The sequence below is a fragment of the Narcine bancroftii genome, chromosome 1 (assembly GCF_036971445.1).
Source record: "Narcine bancroftii isolate sNarBan1 chromosome 1, sNarBan1.hap1, whole genome shotgun sequence".
Taxonomy (NCBI): domain Eukaryota; kingdom Metazoa; phylum Chordata; class Chondrichthyes; order Torpediniformes; family Narcinidae; genus Narcine; species Narcine bancroftii.
This window is the reverse complement of record NC_091469.1, coordinates 26,070,369-26,091,829: the sequence shown is the minus strand read 5'-3', so window position 1 is coordinate 26,091,829 and position 21,461 is coordinate 26,070,369. Positions and strand designations below refer to the sequence as shown.

The window sequence follows — 21,461 nt, the reverse complement described above, 5'->3', positions numbered from 1 at the left end:
AATGACAACATTGTTTGACTGGTTTAATGTATCTTAGATTATGTATTTTAAATGAATTGGGGGTGAGATAGGGAGGGTGGGATGGGAGGAGGGAGGGGGGGAGAAAATGACACTGTATATATTTGAAAAGGAAAATGTATGTATCTTGGTCAATGTGGTTTATGGTGTGAAAAATAAAAAATTTAAAAAAATATATGGGCCAACAACAACAAAAACATATCAATCCTTGAGTATGTTTTATGCCAACTTGAATAATATGAGTATTTCTTCTCTCTTGGGTGCTGCCTCCTCCATATATCCATTAGTTTCATTTCCTGCATTGATTTAACCATAAATTTGGCCACTTTATTCTTTTTGCTAGTCTTTTGTCCAGTTTGATCCAACATTGAATCCAAATTAAGGTTAAAATCCCCTCCTATCAATATATTCCCTTGCGTATCTACAATCTTCAAAAAAATATCTTGCATAAACTTTTGATCCTCTTCATTAGGTGCATATATATTGACCAAATTCCAGTATTCTGAATATATCTGACACTTTATCATTGCATACCTCCCTGCTGGATCTATTATTTCCTCCTCTATTTTGATTGGCACATTTTTATTCATTAATATAGCTTACACCTCTGGCTTTTGAATTATATAATGCTGCCGTTACGTGCCCTACCCAGTCTCTCCCTAATTTATTGTGTTTCACTTCAGTTAGATGCATTTTTTCGATTAAGTTTAATAGCCTCTTCCTTTTTATTTGGTTATGTATTCCATTAATATTTATAGTCATATAGTTCAACATGGAGATCTCATACTCTGTTTACACCTCATTTCTGCTTCCACACCACCACCTTTCCCCTTTTCCCGATTTTCATCTCTCAGTTTGCCCTTTTTGAACTCAATGTATGCCAACACTTCTAAAGCATAAAAAACTTCAACAACTCCCACATCTAAAATTCCCTTAACCCCAAGTGTCCGTCTCCCCCCCCTCTCTGAGTTGCCCCTTGTCTCTTGCCAGGCAACCACAACTCCCCTCTCCATTTGGATTGCGAACCCGCTTGCAAGCATCAACTGATTTTGCAGTGACTGTTTTTCTCTCCCACCCAACCCCCTCCAGAAAAGACTTATCTTCACAAAGCTCACCCTCTTTTCTCTTTTTTCTCCCCTCCTTTTTACCCCCTCTCCCTTACTTCCCTTTTCTTTCCCTTCTTTAGTTCTTACTTATACATTATTTTTACATCTTTATATGTAGTTTGTCGTCATTCTTGTTACATCTCTTCATTTCTCTTTCTGTCCTGCAAGCATTCTGCAAATTCTCGTGCTTTCTCCGGATCCAACAACAGTCTGTTTTGATCCCCAAGGATAACTATTTTAAGCACAACTGGATATCTTAACATAAATTTATAGCCTTTTTTCCATAGGATAGATTTTGCTGTGTTAAACTCCTTCCTCTTCTTTAGGCACTCAAAACTTATGTCTGGGTAAAAAAATATATTTTGACCCTTGTATTCCAATGTTTTTTTTTTGTCTTTTCTAATTTTATTTCTTGCCCTCTCTAATATATTTTCTCTTGTCATGTCTCTCATAAATTCTACTAAAACGGATCATGGTTTTTGTTGTGACTGTGGTTTTGGGGCTCGTGTTCTGTGTCCCCGTTCTATTTCCATTCCTTCCTGTATTTCTGGCATTCCCAGGACTTTTAGGATCCATTCTTTTATAAATTATTTCATATTTTTGCCTTCTTCATCTTTCTGTAGGCCCACTATCTTTATATTGTTTCGCCTACAATAGTTTTCCATCATATCAATCTTCTGAGCTAACAACTCATGTGACTTTAACTTTTTTGTCACTGTCTTCCAATTTTCTTCTTGAGTTGTTCACTTCCATTTTTACAGCCGTTTCTCATTCTTCCACATTTTCTAATCTTTTCCCTATTTCTGTCATGACCAGCTCTATTCTACTCACTTTTTCTTCTGTACTTTTCATTTTTCTTTTAATTTCACTAAATTCTAATGTCAACCATTCTTTTAATGCTTTCATTTGTTCTTGAAAATTTTTAAAATCTATATACTGTCCATTTATTTTACCTTATATTCCTCTGTGAAGAGCTTGGTCTTCTTCTGTGTCTGCTCTTGGGTTTGTGTCTTCTACTTCTCTTCCTTGTATCTGTGTCTCTTCTGACTTTCTTATTGAGTTGCTTGCCTCAGTTTGTTGGGTGTTTTTTTGCACAGCTTCTTGTTGTTGGTGCTCTTCTTCTGGGCTAGTTATCTGTTGGGCTTCCTGTTGCTGTTTTTCTTTCTTATCACTCCCTTTCCTGTTGCTTTCCTCTTCTTTCAGCTGAGAGTCCTGCTGTCTGGCATCTCTCAGCTGGTCGCACTGTGTAAGTTCACTCCACAGCTGGGCCCCCCTCCCATCAGTGTTTTCCTTTTCCTTGGTGTGCACATTGCGCACTTCTGCTTGGCTCAGTGAGCCATTTTTGCAGTCCTGCGGTTAGGAGGTCGCGACCCTGCGGGGTCTCCACTAACTTCTGGGAGCTGGCTCTTCTGTCCACGGCGGGTCCCTGCCTCTTCATGCAGGTAAGACCTTCTCCTTTCTCTTCTGGCGTCTTTCCTTTTTTTCCCCGTTGTTTTTGGTTTTTCCTTCTTAGGTGCCATTTTCTTTCTTTTCTCTACACCTTTATCTTTTTTTGTTGTGTTTTGTGTTTCTTGAGCTTTGCATTTTCTTCACTTCTTCATTTCTGGACAGGGCTGGTATTCTCCTACCGGCCACTACTCCATCACATGACTCCTCTATGGAGGGTATTCTTTGAGATAGTATATACCCATATCTGGATAGGCAGGGATTGACTAGGGGCACCCAGCATGGATTTGTGAAGGGAAAGTCATGTTTGATGAACCTTGTTGAGTTTTTTGAGGAGGTGACAAAAAAAGTAGATGAAGGTAGGGTGGTTGATGTGATCTATTTGGATTTTAGTAAGGCTTTTGATAAGGTTCCACATGGAAGGTTAATAAGGAAGGTTCAGTTGCTAGGGATTAGTAGAGAGATTGTGACATGGGTTCAGAGATGGCTGGAAGATAGACAGCAGAGAGTCATGGTGGACAACTGTCTGTCAGGTTGTGGAAGCCTGTGACAAGTGGGATGCCTCAGGGATCGGTGCTGGGTCCCGTGTTGTTTATCATTTATATTAATGATTTAGAGGAGGGTGTGGTTAACTGGGTATGCAAATATGTGGATGATACAAAAATAGGGGGAGTGGTGGATAGTGAGAAAGGTTCTCTTGGATTACAGAAAGATTTGGTTTGTTTGGAAGAGTGGGCTGAAAGATGGCAGATGGAATTCAATGCAGACAAGTGCGAGGTGCTGCATTTTGGTAAAAATAACCAGAATAGGACATACAGTTAAGGGGAGGGCATTGAGGTACGCAGAGGGACCTGGGGGTATGGTACAGAGTTCATTGAAGGTGGGGTCCCATGTAGACAGGGTGGTTAAGAAGGCATATGGAATGCTGGCCTTCATAAATCATAGTATAGAGTGTAGGAGCTGGAAAGTGATGCTGTGGGTGTTTAAGGCATTGGTGAGGCCAGGTTTGGAGAACTGTGCTCAGTTCTGGTCTCCAAATGCCTATCTGATAGGCATTAGGCTTATCTGTATAAAATGGTATTCAGGAGGAAAAGCTACGCTGTAATTCCCATCTAATACCCAAAAGTGGCTGCAGATGAGGGTGGTCTTGTAATTGTATAGGGAGCGATTCAGGGTCAAATCCGTGATGATGTCCTCCAATTTGCACCTTGAGTCTCTCCCTGCTGTTCTCCATGAGGAAGATCCTTCTAACACTTGGCAATCGGAGAAATCCAACTCTTCTTCCAACAGTCAGACAGCCCATCCAGTCAGAGAAGTGAAGGAGTTCCAGTCGCGAATGATTGACATGGGGACGGGCTACATTAAGGCTGGCTTAGCTGGTCAACCCAAGCCAGCGGTCACCACTGCAGGCAGATCAAAGCAGCGGAGCACCAAGACTGGAGGTGCCTGGTCAACCCACTCCATAACGGCTTAGATACATCTTGGAAGAGGAGCTGTGGGTGAAGCCTGAGGATCACATGGTGATCGACCCGCCTTAGTCCCATAACCAACAGGGAGAAGATGGCCGAGCTCCTCTTCGAGACCTTCAGCATTCTGGCAATACACATCACCAGGCATTTGGAGCTCTCTCTCTACACCTATGGGTGCACCTCAGGGCTGGTGGTGGAGAGCGGGCACGGCGACTCCAGAGTGGTGCCCGTTCACCAAGGCCACATCTTGCCTCATATCGCTGCCACCGTGGACTACGCAGGCAACAACCTGACCAATTACTTGATGAAGCTCCTCAATCAGAATGGCTACACATTGAGTGTCAATGACCACCAACTGGTAGAGCACATCAAGCAAAAGTGCTGCTACACTGCCAGCGACTTCGATGCTGAGATTCGCGCAGAGTCCAAGGCACGCTCATTGCACTGCCAGCTGCCTGATGGCAAAATTATTATTATTGGCAAGGAGAGGACCAGGTGCCCAGAAGCTCTCTTTATTCCCACTCTCATGGGTTCCAAGGAGCCTGGACTCCACACTATATCTCTGAATGTCATCCACAAATGTGACGCTCGATCCTGGAAGAGATGTCCAGGAACATCATGCTCTGTGGTGGTTCCACCATGTTCTCTGCCTTTCACGAGCACTTCCAGAAGGAATTTAGGAAACTGGCCCAGGATATGAACCCACAGGTCCAGGCAATTCCCAAGAGGATATACTCTGTCTGGTACGAGGGGGTTTCAATCTTGTGCTGCCTCAAAAGCTTTCAACATCTCTGGGTCAGCAAGGAGGATTATGTTGAACACAGGCCTGCAGCCGTGAAAAGGGACCTTGCACATGGCAAATGTCCGAACCTGAATTCTAAATCGGGTTTAAATGTATGGAAGAATAATCAAATCTTAACAATTTATGTGATGGTTGATATGTTTAATGAGATTGAAAGTGCAATAAAATGTCTTATCTAGCATGGAATCCCATGGAGGTGAGACTGCCAACGTTACAGGTCAATTTTATTTCTGGAGACTAGAAATAACCTCAATCTGTCTGGCTTGGATAATGCCCTGAACAGATACCAACGAGTGTTCTCAGTACAGTGTGAACAGGTCCTCTCCTGTCAGTGGTCATTGATATTTATGTAAATACTGTATTATTTACAATTTGCACTTTCTTTTGATTATCTTTTGTCAGCATCTTACAGTATGCTTTTTAAATTATGAAAATGATTGTACATTCCCCAGATGGCTGAAGGCCTTGGCTCCTTGGGTAACCAATGTATCCCTAAAATCTACACACTTCCCCAGTTCTGATTTCCAACGAATCTCCAGTTTGCATCATCCAACCATTAAGGACTGCCCCTTTAGTTATCTTGACCAAAAGTTCTGGGATTCCCCTCATGAAATCTCTACTTTTTAAAAGGAACTCCTTAAAGCTGTCTTTAACCTTATTAATTTGTTTGTTGTTGCTATTGTAGTGTCAGCTGACACTTGCTGATTTACTTTCTGTGCCAGAAGTCCATGGTTCAAGATTCACAGCAGAGCCTTGAGAAGGAAAGTGTTAGCTGATGCTGCAAAACTTACACAGACATGGCAAAGCAATGTGATAAAAGCAGTGCATTGCCAGAGGTGCCATCATTTGCCAGAGATGTTAAAGCATCGTTTTATTTCTTCTCTCAGGTGTAAGATATTCCTTGACTTTATTTTGGAAAACATCCAGGAGAGTTATTTTTAAAAGGTTACTGTTATATGTGGATTGTGGAGGAACATGTGGCTCCAGCTGGAACATTGTGGATTGCTCAGGATCATGTGACCTCACATAACTGTGAGGTCAACTATGGCTCAACTCAGTGTAGTGCACACCTTACCCGGGACTTCTCCAGTGATGTCAACAGTAGCACCCGGGCATGGAATGATGTCTGGGACCAAGAGGCAGAGAGAAAGAAATGTGGTATGCATCAATGTTTATATTGTTCTGAGCTGGGCATCTGGTCAGTAATGACACTGAATCATTTACATGAGCCAGAGGTAAGGTGTGCACTAATGGGTGAATGGAGTCCAACCTTCATTGGCAGAAGATGTGATCTCTGAATATGATTCAGTGTCATTACTGACCAGACACTCAGTTCAGAACAATATAAACATTGATGCATACCACATTTCTTTCTCAGTGCTTGCAGAGAGCCGCACCCCCGTTGGTACAGGGAATCGGGCTTGTGTTTGAAAGACCCTGTCTGTGAAGTATCTACACATGCAGGAGAGTGTGGAAGGGGAAGCAGCCACTGGTATCAGAATCCCTTGTGTCTGACGTGCCTGCTTGCACCATTATAGTTTTTGTCTCGTACTGTGTTGAAGATCGGTGGCCACTGGTATCAGAGTTCAACCTTGGCCCCATGTGAATTTTGATTGTAACACTTGTGGCCAGACTCATCTCAGTGAATCTACTGAACCTGAAACTTTCCCAACCACAACTACCCAATTTGTCACATAGCCAGCAGATTGTGAAATCTTGATATGCCCAAATTAGCTACTGTGAGATCCCACTTAAATGGGTGTGAATGAATCCTGTTTAAAGCCAGGTCTGGCCGTTCACACTGAACCATGTAAAAGTGCAAACTTTTACATAGCCACCTGGCATCTCGGCTCTGATACTACCTATCTTGGTGGGTAGTAACAGGATGAAAATGACCCTCTCCCTCCCTCCCCCATCCCACATTCATTGCCTTCCCAGAGGTAAGTGAAGCAGTTAAAAGGGATAAATCCTAGTGTACTTCAATGGCTGTTAAGCTCCTGAAATACATTTGTTTTCAGCGGTGTGGTTTTCTCCCTCACAGTTACTAGAATTGTGCCAACTTTTATCCCAGGTGGTGAAGATTATGTCAGATTTCCTAATTTCACATGGAATTTATTGACTCCTGGTTTGAATAAGCAGTTCAGCTGATTGTCATTTGGTTGTACAACAATGGAGGATAATCGGGCTCATGCATTAACTCAACTGACAGGGCAACATGTTGCAAGGACACTGAATTCCATACTGTCACCTATTTGTTGCTACATTATTGCAGATGAAGGGTTAACTATTCATCTATAGTGCCCCGGCATTGATCTTTGCACCTTATGTTAAAGAAATCAATTTCTCCTGCAGCATCCCAATCCAGAGGTTCAGGAATAAAACTGGTCAGGGCTCACATTACTTCAAGCCTCCTAGACAGCTTCAACCTAGTCTAATTTGGCACAGGACCATGACAGATGCATATCTCTGGTCCTGGGACATCTGGGGAAAAAGATACTTATGGACTAAATAGTTATATATCATAGTCTTAATTAAACTCATCTCCAAACCCCTGGATTTGGGTTTCAGCAGAACCCTATGCAACTGGATCCTCAAATTCCTGACCCACAGGCTGCAATCAATGAGGATTAGTGACAATAATCTTCAACACCCGTGCCTTGCTGTGTACTTACCCCTCACCATTACTCCTTCCACACTCATGACTGTGGCCAAACTCTGCACCAATGCCATTGACAATTCCAGATGACACTCTTTAGCAGACTAGATCTCATGGTGAGTGATGAGACAGAGACCAAGAAGCAGAAAGAGAGTAGAGTTGGGACAATAATCTTTCCCTCAATTTTACAAATTGAAAGATTTGATGACTGACTTCAGGAAACAAGGGCAACACACGCCCAGTTGGTAATAATGGTGCTGAAGTGGAGAGATTTTAAAAAACTTTAAAGTTTTTAAGCTTAAATATTACTTGCAATTTGCCCTTGCCCATCCACACTAACACATAATCGCCAAGAAGACACAACAAATGCCTCTGTACACGTACAATACTAGGTATGCGAACTGCTCTGCCCAAGATGGCATGAAACTGCTGAGAATTCTAAACACAGATCAGGACACAAATCAACCTCCCGACCCTTGACTCCATCTACACTTCCCACTGCTTTGGGAATGCAGCCAACATATTAAAGCTGCCATTCTCATGCTTTTCATTGGCTGTAGCCCCCTTAGGTCTCCAGTCAAAGTTTATGGTTCCCCCTTCCCGATGATGCAGTCAAGTTTTGGATTCTTCTGTACTTTTCTCCTACCAACTACATTAAAAAAAATATTTGTTACGTGAGGTGAAAAGAAAACAAGGGATTTTACTTGTGTACCGTGGTGCCTGCAATTTCCACCCTCTTGTATGATCTTTTCATAAGTACATGATCATTAAGGACCATGCACTTTTAAAATATAGTTTTCTCTGTAACATTACATTCCGCATTTCTGTTTTATTCTTTGTATGTTTGAGTTGACTTGCCCAGGTAGCACACAAAATAAAGATTTTCACTGTTTCTTGGTACTCGTGACAATCATTTTTAAAACAAGCTATCCCCGTGAGTCTTGAAGTGTTTCAACCTAAAATGTAGACCATTCTTTTTCTTCCAATGCTGCTGAACCGTGAGCTCCTCCAGCAGATTGTTTTTTTGCTGCAAATTCCAGCATTTGCAGCCTCCTGTGTCTCCAATAAGCAAAGCAAGTCAATTCAATTTAAAAATCTATCACAGTGGTAACGTTCCATAAAACCTATGTCAGTTTTAGTAGAATTCCAGCTATGAAGAGAAAAATAATATGGTCAAAATACTGGTTTTTACACAATGGGATTTGATTTATCCAATATTTTGACAAGTATTCATGCATGCAATGAAAAGTAACTGATTCTGCAAGCTAATTGCAACGTTGTATTCCATAAAATTCATTACTTCACAGTATTAACTATTATAGCATTCAATGAGATGATTACACATTTGTAAAGAATCATTTATCCCTTAGAGTGCAAATTCTTCATCCCTTATAGGATAGGAATTGGGGAGGAAGGAGAGGAGAACCATACTATTCCCCATACCATTGGTTGGCAATGCACTCTCACTAGGCTGTTTTGGTCTTGCGTTAAACTGCAGACAGTATGCTTTTTCGAAGACCTGTGAAACCGGGATCATCTTTACCTCCAACACCAACACCCTTGGTCACATCTTCACCGCCACCTCTAGATGCAGTAGATCAGCACAACAGCGAAAATATTTAATCCCATCCTTCACTAACAAAGCATGGAAAATGCATTAACTGTTCAAAGCAAGAATAAACACACCACACCCCTACAACAGGCTGCCATCTCAAGAAGTGGACATGGGTACCAAGAAACTGCTTGGGAATTAGTACATGCGCGATGACATCACTGCATGGAGAGTAAGTGCAGCCAGGAGCATAGTGAGCTCCCTCTCTGGCAAAGCGGGGTAGATGAACCTTCATCACTGAGCACTATTACCATAATGGATACAAAGGAGACTGCAAATACTGACATCTGGAGCAAAAATATAAGCTGCTGGAGGAGCTCAATGGGTCAAGCAAGGCATATAGAGGCAGAGGGATGGTTGATATTTTAGATTGAGAACCTACATGAAGACTTGAATATTTCCTCTAGGCAATAATAGATGCCCATCTCCCATGTAAATGTCCACAGCACAAAGGGTTCTTCTATTACATAAACCATTTATTAACTGGGAGAAAATGTACTCTGATATAATGCTCAATTATGTTCTTGTTCATGGCTTCCAAGTTTGCAAATTTCATCATCTGTGTCCTGTGCATTCCTTTAACTGGCTATCCAAACACATGACGTTCCAACATTTTCATGTTGTTCAGCACAAGTTTGTTCAAATCAGGGCTTCTTATCAATCCCCTCCATTCACAAACATAAATCTCAATTCTCTCATTCATGGACAATAAGAAGTTTGAATGTCATTGGATATTGAAAATTAAGAGGTGCTCTATTTGTAGTTTTATGAAGAGGAATTGGTAGGATTGATAAAAGAAAAACAACTTACTCAGCTGATAATTGGTAGGTGATTGGATATTAGTCTGGATTAAGAGGATACAATCAAAATTGGAGCAAGGGCATTATCAGTGATCACTGTGTAGTGCAACACTGTAAAACAGGCATTGTACTGGTTGGCTCACCCCTGATACTGTAACTCTTCCCCTTCCAGGATCCCTAATAAAGGTGGTATCACCCAATCCCCTCCTTCAATATTGCCTTGGAATTGGGCCAATAGCATGTAAGATATGCCTGTAAGTTTATAGTGATTAAAGCCTATTAATCTTGACCTTGTTTGTCAGGTCTAATTGATAGCGCCACAATTTAATCACTATAATATCATACAATGGACAAGGCTATTTGAGCGGAGAAGCTGGACACTGATCCCAAGGATTCAGGGGCCTCCGTAAAATTTGACAAGTGGCTGCATTGCCTGAACACCTTTATGAGGCAACATGATATTCAGGAAGAAGTCGACAAGAGAGACCTGCTGTTTGCACAGGTCAACCACCGTGTTTTACAGATGATCAGGAACTGTGAGGATTACTCAGTTGCTATGGGGCTCCTGCAAAAGCAGTACCAGGCCCTGAAGAATGTAAACTATGCCAGATTCCTCCTGGGCAGCTGCTGACAAGCACCTGGTGAGTCTATTGATGAATACATTCAGGCCTTGTGGGAGCAAGGTTCACTATGGGAATCGAGGAAACGGCTGCATTACAAACTGCTTGTTCAACACGGGAAGCACCAAAGCTTTATACACCCAGGCACTGTACAGAGTTGCTCTATCACAGTGACCCCAGTCCAGTGTAAAATCTCATTGGCCTCCAAGTTCCATTCGACTGAAATCTACTTTTTGTAGCATCAAGTACAAAAATTTTAAATTGCTTGTGATGCCACAACTCTGTGCACCAGTCATACTGGGGCTGGACGTTCAGTGCCAACTTTAAATGTTCTAATGGAATATGATGAGCCCAACCCCTCCCTCACTGTCCGTAATAACCAACTGCTGAAACACCTGCTTGTCCCCCCCAGACACAGCCAACCAGCGACCCGAACACTGGCCACTGCTCACAACCTGCAGTTGATTCATCCTCCAGGTCCTACTGCAAGCTCCCCCCCCCCCCCCCCACAACACCCCAGTTTGAAAACCTCACCCCCAAATGTAAGCCAGTGGAAACTAAGAACAGGTGATACAGCCCGGGAACAGAACCTTTATCAAGGGTCAGGTTAAAATACTCCTGGCCAAGGGCAGCCCTTGGAGAGTGCAGATAGTGCTGGTAAAGAGTGGAGAGAAGCACAGGATGGTCATGGACTACAGCCCCCTCCCCTTCATAGTCGACATGGTGAACAAGATTGCCCAATGATGGTCTTCTCCACCATCAACCTCAAGTCAGCCTATCACCAGCTCTTGATCTGTCCAAGGGACAGGCATTCAAGGCAGACGACTTCCTCTACCATTTCCTCAGGGTCCCCTTTGGTGTCATGAATGGGGTTTTGGTCTTCCAGAGGGAGATGGACCGAATGGTGGATGACCACCAACTGAAAGCCACATTTCCCTACCTGGACAAAGTGACCATCTGTGGCTATGACCTGCAGGATCATAATGCTAACCTGCAAAAATTCCTCCAAACAGCTAAAGCCCTAAATTATCACATTTAACCAGAATAAATGCATGTTCCGCACTTCATGTCTGGCTATACTAGGGTGCGTGGTGGAGAATGGAGTCATTGGATCTGACCCTGAGCATATGCGATTCCTGCTGGAGCTCCCACTCCTTCATAGCCTCAAGGATCTGAAAAGGTGCCTGGGGTTCTTTTTATATTATGCACGATGGGTCTCTAATTACACAGACAAAGCCCACACCCTGGTAAAAGCTACATTTCCCCCGTCAGCAGAAGCCCAAGTGGTCTTCACTCGCATCAAAAGCAACATTGTCAAGGCAGCGATGCACGCTGTAGACTAATCCATCCCTTTCCAAGTGGAAAGCGATGTGTCTGACTTCATCTTGGCTGCCATACTTAACCAGGCGGGCAGGCCAGTGGCATTTTTCTGCCCTATCCTCCAGGGCCCCGAAGTCCAGCACTCAACTATTGAGAAAGAGAACCAGGCCATAGTAGAAGCTGTGCAATCTGGAGGCATTATCTAGCCGGCAAATCATTCACCCTGCTGACTGACCAACGTGCAGTCGCATTCATGTTCAACAACAAACAGCGTAGAAAAATTAAGAATGACAAGATCCTGAGGTGGCAAATTGAACTGTCCACCTACAAGTTCAAGATCTTGTACCAGCCTGGGAACAAAAGTTTCTCATTGCCCTGTCCCAGGGTACCTGCATCAACTTACAAGCAGACTGCCTCCAAGCCCCTCACAACAGCCTCTGCCACCCTGGGATCACCAAGCTCTGTCACTTTGTGGGAGGCCGCAACCTCCTGTACTCAGTTGAAGACATCAGGGAGCTGGCCTGCAGCTGCCCGGACTGCGCGGAGTGCAAGCTTCACTTCTACCGGCCAGAGAAAGCTCACCTGATCAAGGCCACCATCCCCTTCCAACATCTAAGCCTGGACTTCAGGCCCCCTCCCCTCCACAAACAGGAACATTTTTTTCTCAACTTTGTTGACGAATACTCACGATTCACGCTTGCCATCTCCTGCCCAGATATGACAGCGGCCATAATTATTAAGTCCCTGCATAACCTCTTCATGCTCTCTTGATATCCAAATTACATCCACAGTGACCTGGGGTCCTCATTCATGAGCGAGGAGTTGCACCAATACCTGCTGGCCAAAGGCATAGCCATGAATAGGACCACCAACCCTGGAGGGAATGGCCAGGTGGAAAGGGAGAACAGCACCATTTGGAAGGCAATCCTCCTGGCACTTGTCAAAAGGGCTGCCTGTCTCCTAGAGGTAAAAGGACCGACTAGAGGGACTTCACGCCACCAGATCCTTCCTCTACTACAACAAATGGTATCCTTCAGAAAAGAAGGGCAGCCCCATATTAAAACAAGTGATTAATATCTGGAACAAAATTAACCAATTAACATCAAAGTGGGATGTCCCAAAAATGCCTGCCTCCTAATAAATTACCGTAAATATTTGTATATAATGCATTTCGTGTATAATACGACCCCCCCCCCCCCATTTTTGAGGGGAAAAATGGGGAATTTTTACCCCTGTGTATAATACGACCATCTCCCCTCACCCACCCGATTTGCGCTGCTCTCTCTACCCACACCCGCCCGCTCGATTTGCGCTGCCATCTCTCCCCCCCTTGCCCGCCCAATTCACGCTGCCGTCTCTCCCCCTGCCCACCCAAGTTGCACTGCCATCAATGTTAGCAGCTGCTGATAATCTAACTTACTGTTAAACCTGGCAGAATTTTTTTTAAATTATAACCTCGTGTATAATGCAACCCACCTACTTTGGGCTCAAATTCCGGTACAAATATTTTCTCATTAAACTCAAATATTTATGGTAATACCATTAAATGGTAGGTGACATGATCCTGGACACCTGGCACCGTAATGACATCAGGTGCATAGAGGACTATTATGAGCAGGGGCAATTAATGTCGTTTGAGCAACTCAAAAATAAATGATTTCCCAAATCAGACATTCCACTGCTATCTTCAAATAAGATCTTTTTACTGGACGTATTGGGTCCAAGTATGGCCCTACCTCGGTGCAGTACCACAGAGACAATGATTCAAAGGGGGAGTGGAAAAAAATTAATTTCTGCAATGTATTTCCTGCTCCAGTCGGATGGACCGAATTCAGGACTCCATAGTGTTACGAGTCCCAAAGGACCTCAAAACCCAGCAGCAATAGACATTCACCAAAACAAGTAGTTACTTAAACAAAAGTTGTTTTTAATTATCTTTAAACATGAACACAGAATCAAACTTTAACTTATCTCTATTAACTTAACTAACCCAACTTAACCCCCTTCTAATTCTAACCGCACGTGTATGTAATGTGTGTGTAAATATAAGAAGAGTTCTTTGGTTCACAGTTCAATCTCACTTCTTGTTCTTCCAAGTTCACTGGTTGCAGGCAATTCTTATACTGTGCACAGAATTTAACATGTATTAAGTTCAACAGGCTTTTGGTGCTCGAAAGGTAAACAGTTACCGCTCAGGAAAGTTCTTGTAGGTTTGCAGAGAGAGATTTGTTATTTCAGGATTTCCATTACTGAGGTACCACCATTAGTCACCTCACTGTTTTGCTGATGAAACTTTCCCCATCAGGGTTCTCCAGATGATAACCTCTTTATTTTAGGCTACCACAGTTTCTTTCTGTTCCACTTATTTCAAGAGAAACATCAGACAGATTGCACTTCCAGCCATCTGCCACTATGGAGTTTGTTTCAGTTCCTCCAACCAGCTTCTCCTGCTTGTTTCAGCTGTCTGTCCAGTCTCTCTCTCTCTCTCTCTCTCTCTCTCTCCAACTGCCAGAAAACCCATGTGACTCTCTCACTTGCAAAACCCCTGACCTTCTCCAGCAAACAATAGGAGTTAGTCTTCTTGGTCAAGCTATTGTCTTTAGGAAAAAAAACCCAGGAGTGACCTTTCTGTGCACTCCATCAAATCCCTTGCAAAGAGCTTTCATTCATTTCATGACATCATTTCAATTAGCACCTACTTATGAAATGTGCATAGCATTCTCCATAGTTTCATTGAATATGAATTCTTCAGTATTTCAAATAAAAACTGTTTTAAAGTGTGTGTATGTATGTAATCTACTCTAATGTTACCAATTTATCTCCCAAATATTCCATTACAATAGTTTGAGAGAAAGATGGGAGTTGGACTTGGGTATTGTTATTGATGAGAGATACTGGTCAGACTTATGCCGGGACACCATGACCACGGTCATCAATGCAAAGTACAGGTTGGTGCAATATAATTTCTTGCATCAGCTGTATCTAACACTGCAGAAAATAAACAGGTCAAAGCTAGAACTCTCAGACCAATGCTTCAGGTGCAGCATGGCAACTGGGACATTCGTGCACGCAACCTGGTCATGTGCCAAGGTGAAGCCCTTTTGGGAAGAACTAGACCAAGTCCTAGAGAAAATCATAGATAAACAATTCCCACAGGACCCAGCGTTGTTCCTGTTGAGAAACATAATGGACATAAGGCTTACAATGAAGCTGTCCAAATTTCAAATCCAATTTGCGTTGATCGTATTGGCAGTGGTCAGGTCGTGCATTGCGGCTACCTGGAAGTCTGACTCTAGTCTTAGTATCAAATGATGGAATATGGAAATGCAGAGCTGTATTCCCCTGGAGAAGGTATTTATAATTTGAAAAACAAATATGACACTTTTCGAAGGATTTGGCAGTTTTGTAGTGTCCTCTCCCTCAAACTAATCCTCACCCTGCCATAGTGTCCTCTCCCTCACACTAATCCTGATCAAGGAAAGTCAGGAATATATATTGGCCTGTCAATTGCCCACCGAGCAATTATTCCTTAATTATTAATTATTATCCTGTGTAAAGTTTTCTGTGTTGGTCGAAGTCTGAATGAGCTGTCCTGTGTTAGATGTGGGGGGGGGGGGGGGGGACTGGAAAAGACTCAAGCTGCTGCATGCAGTCAATAATAGAATGGAGTGTATGTAAATTTGAATACGAGCTGCCAGGGTGGCACTAACAATGTAGATGGGTGTACAAGCTTGTGTGAAAATAGAAATAAAATATTTTTTAAAATGTTAGAAATATCCCATAGCAGCACCAGTGAGTAGAATCAGAGTTAACATTTAAGTTTGTTGAAGCCTTGGTGAAATGTTGTGTGTAGAGGAAACATGGCTTCCCTGCCTGTCTGGAATGCATGTATTGCGGGTGGTCACGTGCCCTCCCTGTCTGACACTTATTTGGAAGTCACATCACTTCTCAGTCAAGGTTGGACTCTGGCCACTAATTAGTACACACCTTGCCATTGGCTAATTTAAATCACCCAGGGTCATTATTGGCTACTAAACACAGATTAGCTCTGTATTTAACACCAGTGCACAGCATATTCTTCCTTTCTGCCTCATGGTCCAAGCCCTGGACATCGGTGGAAGTGTCAAGGGTAAGGTGTACACTACACTAAAGCTGAGCTGTGCAACTACGATAGATCAATACTTGCACAGAGCTGCAACCCTAATGGTCTGGGAAGAGAGAGAGAGAGAGAGTGTGTGTGTGTGTGTGTGTGTGTGTGTGTGTGTGTGTGTGTGTGTGTGTGTGTAAAAGAGTCCCTGTTTGCAGAATGTGAGAGTGTCAAGTATAGGTTTACCATTGTCAGAGTTCAACCGAAGTCTGAGGTGAATGTCTGTATCACCACTTAAGTGAATTAGTAATTGAGTACTGTTTAACGTTTCCCATGTGTTAATAAAAGTTACGTGTGATTGTATGTAACACATGTGTCCAGACTCGTCTCCCTACTTTTCTCAACTCAAATGGCACTGCTCGCAGGGTTCAAAGAGTTTTAGCTGGACACACATAGAGTCTAAGCCATGTGGAGTGGAAGGTTGGACTAACAATGTGGGAGAGCGTATTAACAAGTGTGTGTGTGGGCGTTGTAGAGCTCGTCGAAAGAATCAAAGACTTGTTGATCCAAACCAAGGCTTTTATTAGCAAAAGACAGGAGCTCTTCACAGGTGGCCGACCAGTCCGGAATGATCCGACCTGGCTAAGGACACAATCCTTTAAGGCCCAGACAGTAGGCGTGGCTTAGCTCTCAGCCAATCACTGTAAGCACAGTCTAGATACTGTAACTATATACACTATATACATTGGTGATAGATCTGTACTATCACAGGCGTCCTGTCAGGTACATGTGGATTGTTTACCTACTCACCAACAGGGCAGCAGAAGGAGACCCACAGTTAGGGAAGGGACCCCAGGATCGGATTACAAAATCCTGGGGTGGACTGATGACTGTCAGGGGTTCAGCCGTTTGACAGTGTGGCTGGTCAGCCATGACATGCCAGCCAATTGGGCCAGCAGGTTGGACCCCCCACGGAGAGAAGATGTGGTCTGGCTCGCAGCTTGACTTAGTAAACTCCAAGCCATTGTGCAGCTGGAGGGGGGGGGGGGGATTTGCACATGGTTGGGGGATGTAGGATGTATATGAGTGGATGGATGGGTAGGACCATGACAAAACTGAGTTCCATGACACACTTCCTATTCCCTGTGTGCCTGAGCCTTTACAAATCCGACTAGTGACTATGCAGTCCCAGGTCTGCCATGAGGGTACCCTGCCGACCTTCCAAAATGGAGAGGTAGCCGAAAATGGGGGGATCTTGGGTGAGCACCTAGCTGATTACTGTGAGTAAATGGAGTCTCAGGACTACTCTGCTAAGGGGCAAACCTGGCGAGGGGACCAATACCACCACCATCTAGGCAAACATTTAAGCCATGCTGCTGCTTCAGTTTGGAGACAAGTGGGCTCCCAATTCCCTTCTCTCTCATTGGGAAGCAAGCACCCTGGGTGGTCTGTCTCACCAACAGACGATTGTCAATGCCTTGCAGGCACCACCAGAAGGGGTCGATGATGGCACTGCCCTATAGGAACTTGCCCTCTTAGAATGGGGCTGACATGGCTGGCCACAGTGGCACATCATTGGTGTTGTGCCCGGGGTATTAGGGAGTAGGCACTGATTGTGGGTCTTTACAGGATGCCCACGAGCATCACTTCCCAGAGCACGGTGACAGGTGCCTTGGCAGGCTATTTAATCACCACTGCATGCCCCGATCTTAGAGGGATGGTTTTGCCCTTCATGGGACTGACAACAGGGAAAACAGTTTAGGAGGGATCAGAGTGAGGAGCACCTGCTCAAGCTTGCAAGTCTGAGGGGAAGTTTGGCGACGTCATCCTACCGGTGACTCACAGATACATGTATGTTCTCTGGGAGAGCATTGCAGGGGGATGCCCCATGGGGGTGGAACTTCCTGTGTGCTGCCCACTCCAAGCTGGACCAGCCTCCCCATCCTCCTCCTCTGGAGGTAGTTCCTGACTAATCTATCTTTTGAGCTCTCCCAACTCCCCCCCCCCAAGAAAAGTTGTTCTTCTTCTCATTATGAGGGTCTACAAAACAGACTGCTGCAGTCCCCTCAATGATCCCAGCCATCGATTCGTTTTACCTGCAGGAACTTTTGTCACTTATTATGCACAAAACTTTCAAGCAGGTGCAGGATGGCTGTTGCCATGGAAACCTCAGCATTGGGCATTTCATTGCATCTATTGTGGTTCGCATTGTAGGTGCGATTGACCTTTTATGTTGTTTTTCTCGTTTTTAATCACCCTGAGGTGTACTAATGATGACTTTACTAACCACACGTAGGGAATTCAACGTCACATTTATATGTAGTGTCAGATTCAAAGTTACAGTTTATAAGTAAGCCCTTTTTACACTGAAAAGCCAGATTATTGTCGTATACACGACCCGTCTCTCAGGGTTGGTGCTGGGCATCCACAGGCATTTACACCACCCCCCCCCACACCAAGCGAGGTGCTGCGTGCCCCATATGGTCGTGGCCATCACTCAAACCTGCCATCAGACTCGACCCCACCCCCTCCCTCATGACTAATATCTAGCTTGACGCACGTTAGCGACTCTCCACCCACTCCTGGCTGCTTCATTAGCGTGTGTCAAGTGTCAGTAGCAATGGAGGGGTGGATAGCGTTCACTTTTGTCTACAGGTAGGTCCCGCATCTAGCACTACCCACACACACCCCCATTGACAGGTAGGTAGGCAGGTCCCAGCGAACGCCCCCACCCATGTCGACAGGTAGGTTCTGGCTAGCACCCCCACCCATGTCAACAGGTAGGTCCTGTCTAGCACACCCTCCCCCCCCCCACAGTTGAACGAGCCCCCCTCTAACAGGCTAATGCCCTCCCAACATTTGTCCCGGTGCCAGCTTCTGGAAGCTGGCTTGCTTGTTCACACAGAAGAAAATTCGGTCCAGTGAATCATTTTACATAGCAAGCTGGCTTCCTGAAGCAAAAGAGGTGGGAAGTGTGGTCCAGCAGCATCAGCGTCTAGTCTGATGTGCACAGACCTTAAACTGAAGCATTTGGTTCTTCTCAGTCAATTTGCGTTGTTATCTGACAGAATGTGGAGGAGACAGACCACAGGGGCCCATGTTCTGGGGTATTGTCCTCAACAATTTTGATGAAGTTGATTGGCAGGGTCACTTTCCTATGTTTTGGGACACTTTTGACTTTGCATTGGAACTGGTTGAGTCACACCTGGTGACAGCCTCTTGGCTTAGACTCGATGCTGATTTGTGGTGGTTTGGTACCCCATGTGAATATCCATCCATCAGTTGGATTTTTGGTGTCGGTCTCACGCCAGGTTACTTGAGCATTGAGGAGGGCCCTTTCTAAACGTTTTGTCAAACTGCCAAGTGATGCGCCTCTCCAGGAGACCATGGACGGATTCGCGGAACGGGGGTATCCAATGTGCACTGGTGCCATTGATGGCACATATATTCCATCATTGCACCCCCATAATGATGTACGTCTACTACAATCGGACAGGATGGTAATCGATTGTTCTTCAAGCTGTTGGCCACAATTACTGGTAAGGATCTTGGCCTGAGTTACAATTACCTGTGTTTATCAGTAAATGTGTAATGTGTTTCATATGTCAATTTATACACTCATTCCTTTGTTTTTCCAGCTTCACAGATGTGTATGTGGGTTGGTCTGGCTGCACACATGATGCTAGAGTTTTAGCCAACTCACCCCTCTACAGAAAGGCCAAAGATCAAGGCGGTTAATTCTTCCCACGTGAAGTAAGTTTATACACCCAACTGCACTGTAATGTATGTGTGGATCACACAGTAAATCGTGTTTTTAACCATATAGGATGTTTATATGTTAAACTGAAGGGACGGTTGACTCACTCTGCTTCATTGAAACTTATGACAAGTTCAAGGCTCTTTATGCCTGTTATGGTAAAGTGGGCACAAGAAAACATAAGTGAACTGATTGTTTGTGATCTCAGAGGTTGCATAAAGTATTTATAAATCTACATTGCTCTGCCTACAGAAATCCAGAACTGTTAACGGAGTGGAGATCCGCGTGCCTCTGATCAGAGACCCAGCTTACCCCCTCAGGAAGAGGCTGATGAAGGGGTTCATCAATCAACGGCAGCAAAACTTTAACTACCATTTGAGCTCAGCAAGAATGGTGGTGGAGAATGCTTTTGGACGTCTCAAAGGTCGCTGGAGGTGCCTGGCCAAGCAACTTGATATTTGTATCACTTTTGTATCAGATGTTGTAGCCTGTTGTGTTCAACACAATATACGTGAACTCAACAAGGAATACTTCCTGCCAGAACAGAACACTGAGCTACCTGAACGAGTTGCTTATCAAGGTGCACAGGCACAGTCACCAGGTGATCTGTGAAGCTGATACGTCCATTCTTTCAACTAATTCTGTAAACTGATTATGTCCATTCTGTAAATTTAAGCTGATGAAGCCAACAAATAACATCTTTTAGTAAATGTTTATGACACAGGGGGGGGGGGGGGGGGCAGGGGAGGTGCATGGCAAGATGGCATAGAACAAAAATGTGGGTTCTGTCTCTCTCTGGCAGGACTAATGCCCGAGTTATAAAGACTGTTCAAAAGTTAAAAAGTTTGTTAAATTTATTATTTGGTGTTGGGGCTGCAAGAAATGAAAAAAGGAAGAGGTCAGAAGCAAAAGAAGTTAGTTATTAAAGTTGTGTTAAAGAATGAAAAAGCTGGGCGTACCGAACAGAAGAAGCACCAGGATTGATTAACCATGGAATCCAAGCCTCAGAGGATGTCTCCAGATGAACTTGGAAGAAGATCGCTGACTCCGAAGACTCAACCGACTAAAGATGGCATCGATGTCGACCAGGACGTTCGCGAACGCAGCGCCATTAGCGTGGCTGAGGGCGGAGAGTATAGCAGGGCCACGCAGGGGTATGGGCGGGACAGTGCTATGGGTAATGTTCCAATGTGCGCCGACGGGCCAGTGAGTGCACGCTGCCACACAACGGGCCCAATGTGCTTGCGCCCGACGCCGTGTTTTCGCGAGGTCCTAGATCGGTTTCGTGCTGTGGGGTGGGGGGTGGGGGGGCCTGCTCCTCAACGGGCTGAAGAAGTTGGTCCGAAGTGGACTGGGGTTCAGAAGCGCAGCAGGTCAGCAATGTTTTAATACCTGAAGATGATGAAGAGGAGCAAATTGAATATTTGGATGAAGAAGATCAGGAACTTTTGTTAATGGCTGCTGAAGCAATGGAAGGTAGGCCTAGAACTACAAAAATGGCTTCTCCTTTTAAATCTGTTGCTTCACCTACTTCAAATCCTTCACCTGGACCTGATGTAGTTACAATGTTTAAGGAGTTAACAAAACAGAATGAAAATATTATGACTTATATAACCACTGGTTTTCATAACATTTATGAACAATTTGTTGATGTGAAAGGCAAAATATCTGATGTACATGGAGGAATTGCTGCTATCAAAGAGGATCTTAATAAGCATTTGATTGCAGTAGATGAAGTACAGGAAAAATGTAAAAATGTCGAGGATAG

At 44.1% G+C, this 21,461-nt stretch overlaps 1 long non-coding RNA gene and 1 pseudogene across 1 annotated transcript; both read left to right on the top strand.

Annotated features, from left to right (window-relative positions):
• Positions 1 to 2,486: 2,486 nt before the first annotated feature.
• On the top strand, positions 2,487 to 20,394 carry LOC138764518 (uncharacterized). Its single transcript, XR_011358179.1, has 3 exons — positions 2,487 to 2,566; positions 19,575 to 19,689; positions 19,946 to 20,394. It is a non-coding gene; the product is annotated as an uncharacterized lncRNA (long non-coding RNA).
• Positions 3,716 to 5,020, top strand: LOC138753938 (uncharacterized; annotated as a pseudogene).
• Positions 20,395 to 21,461: the final 1,067 nt, after the last annotated feature.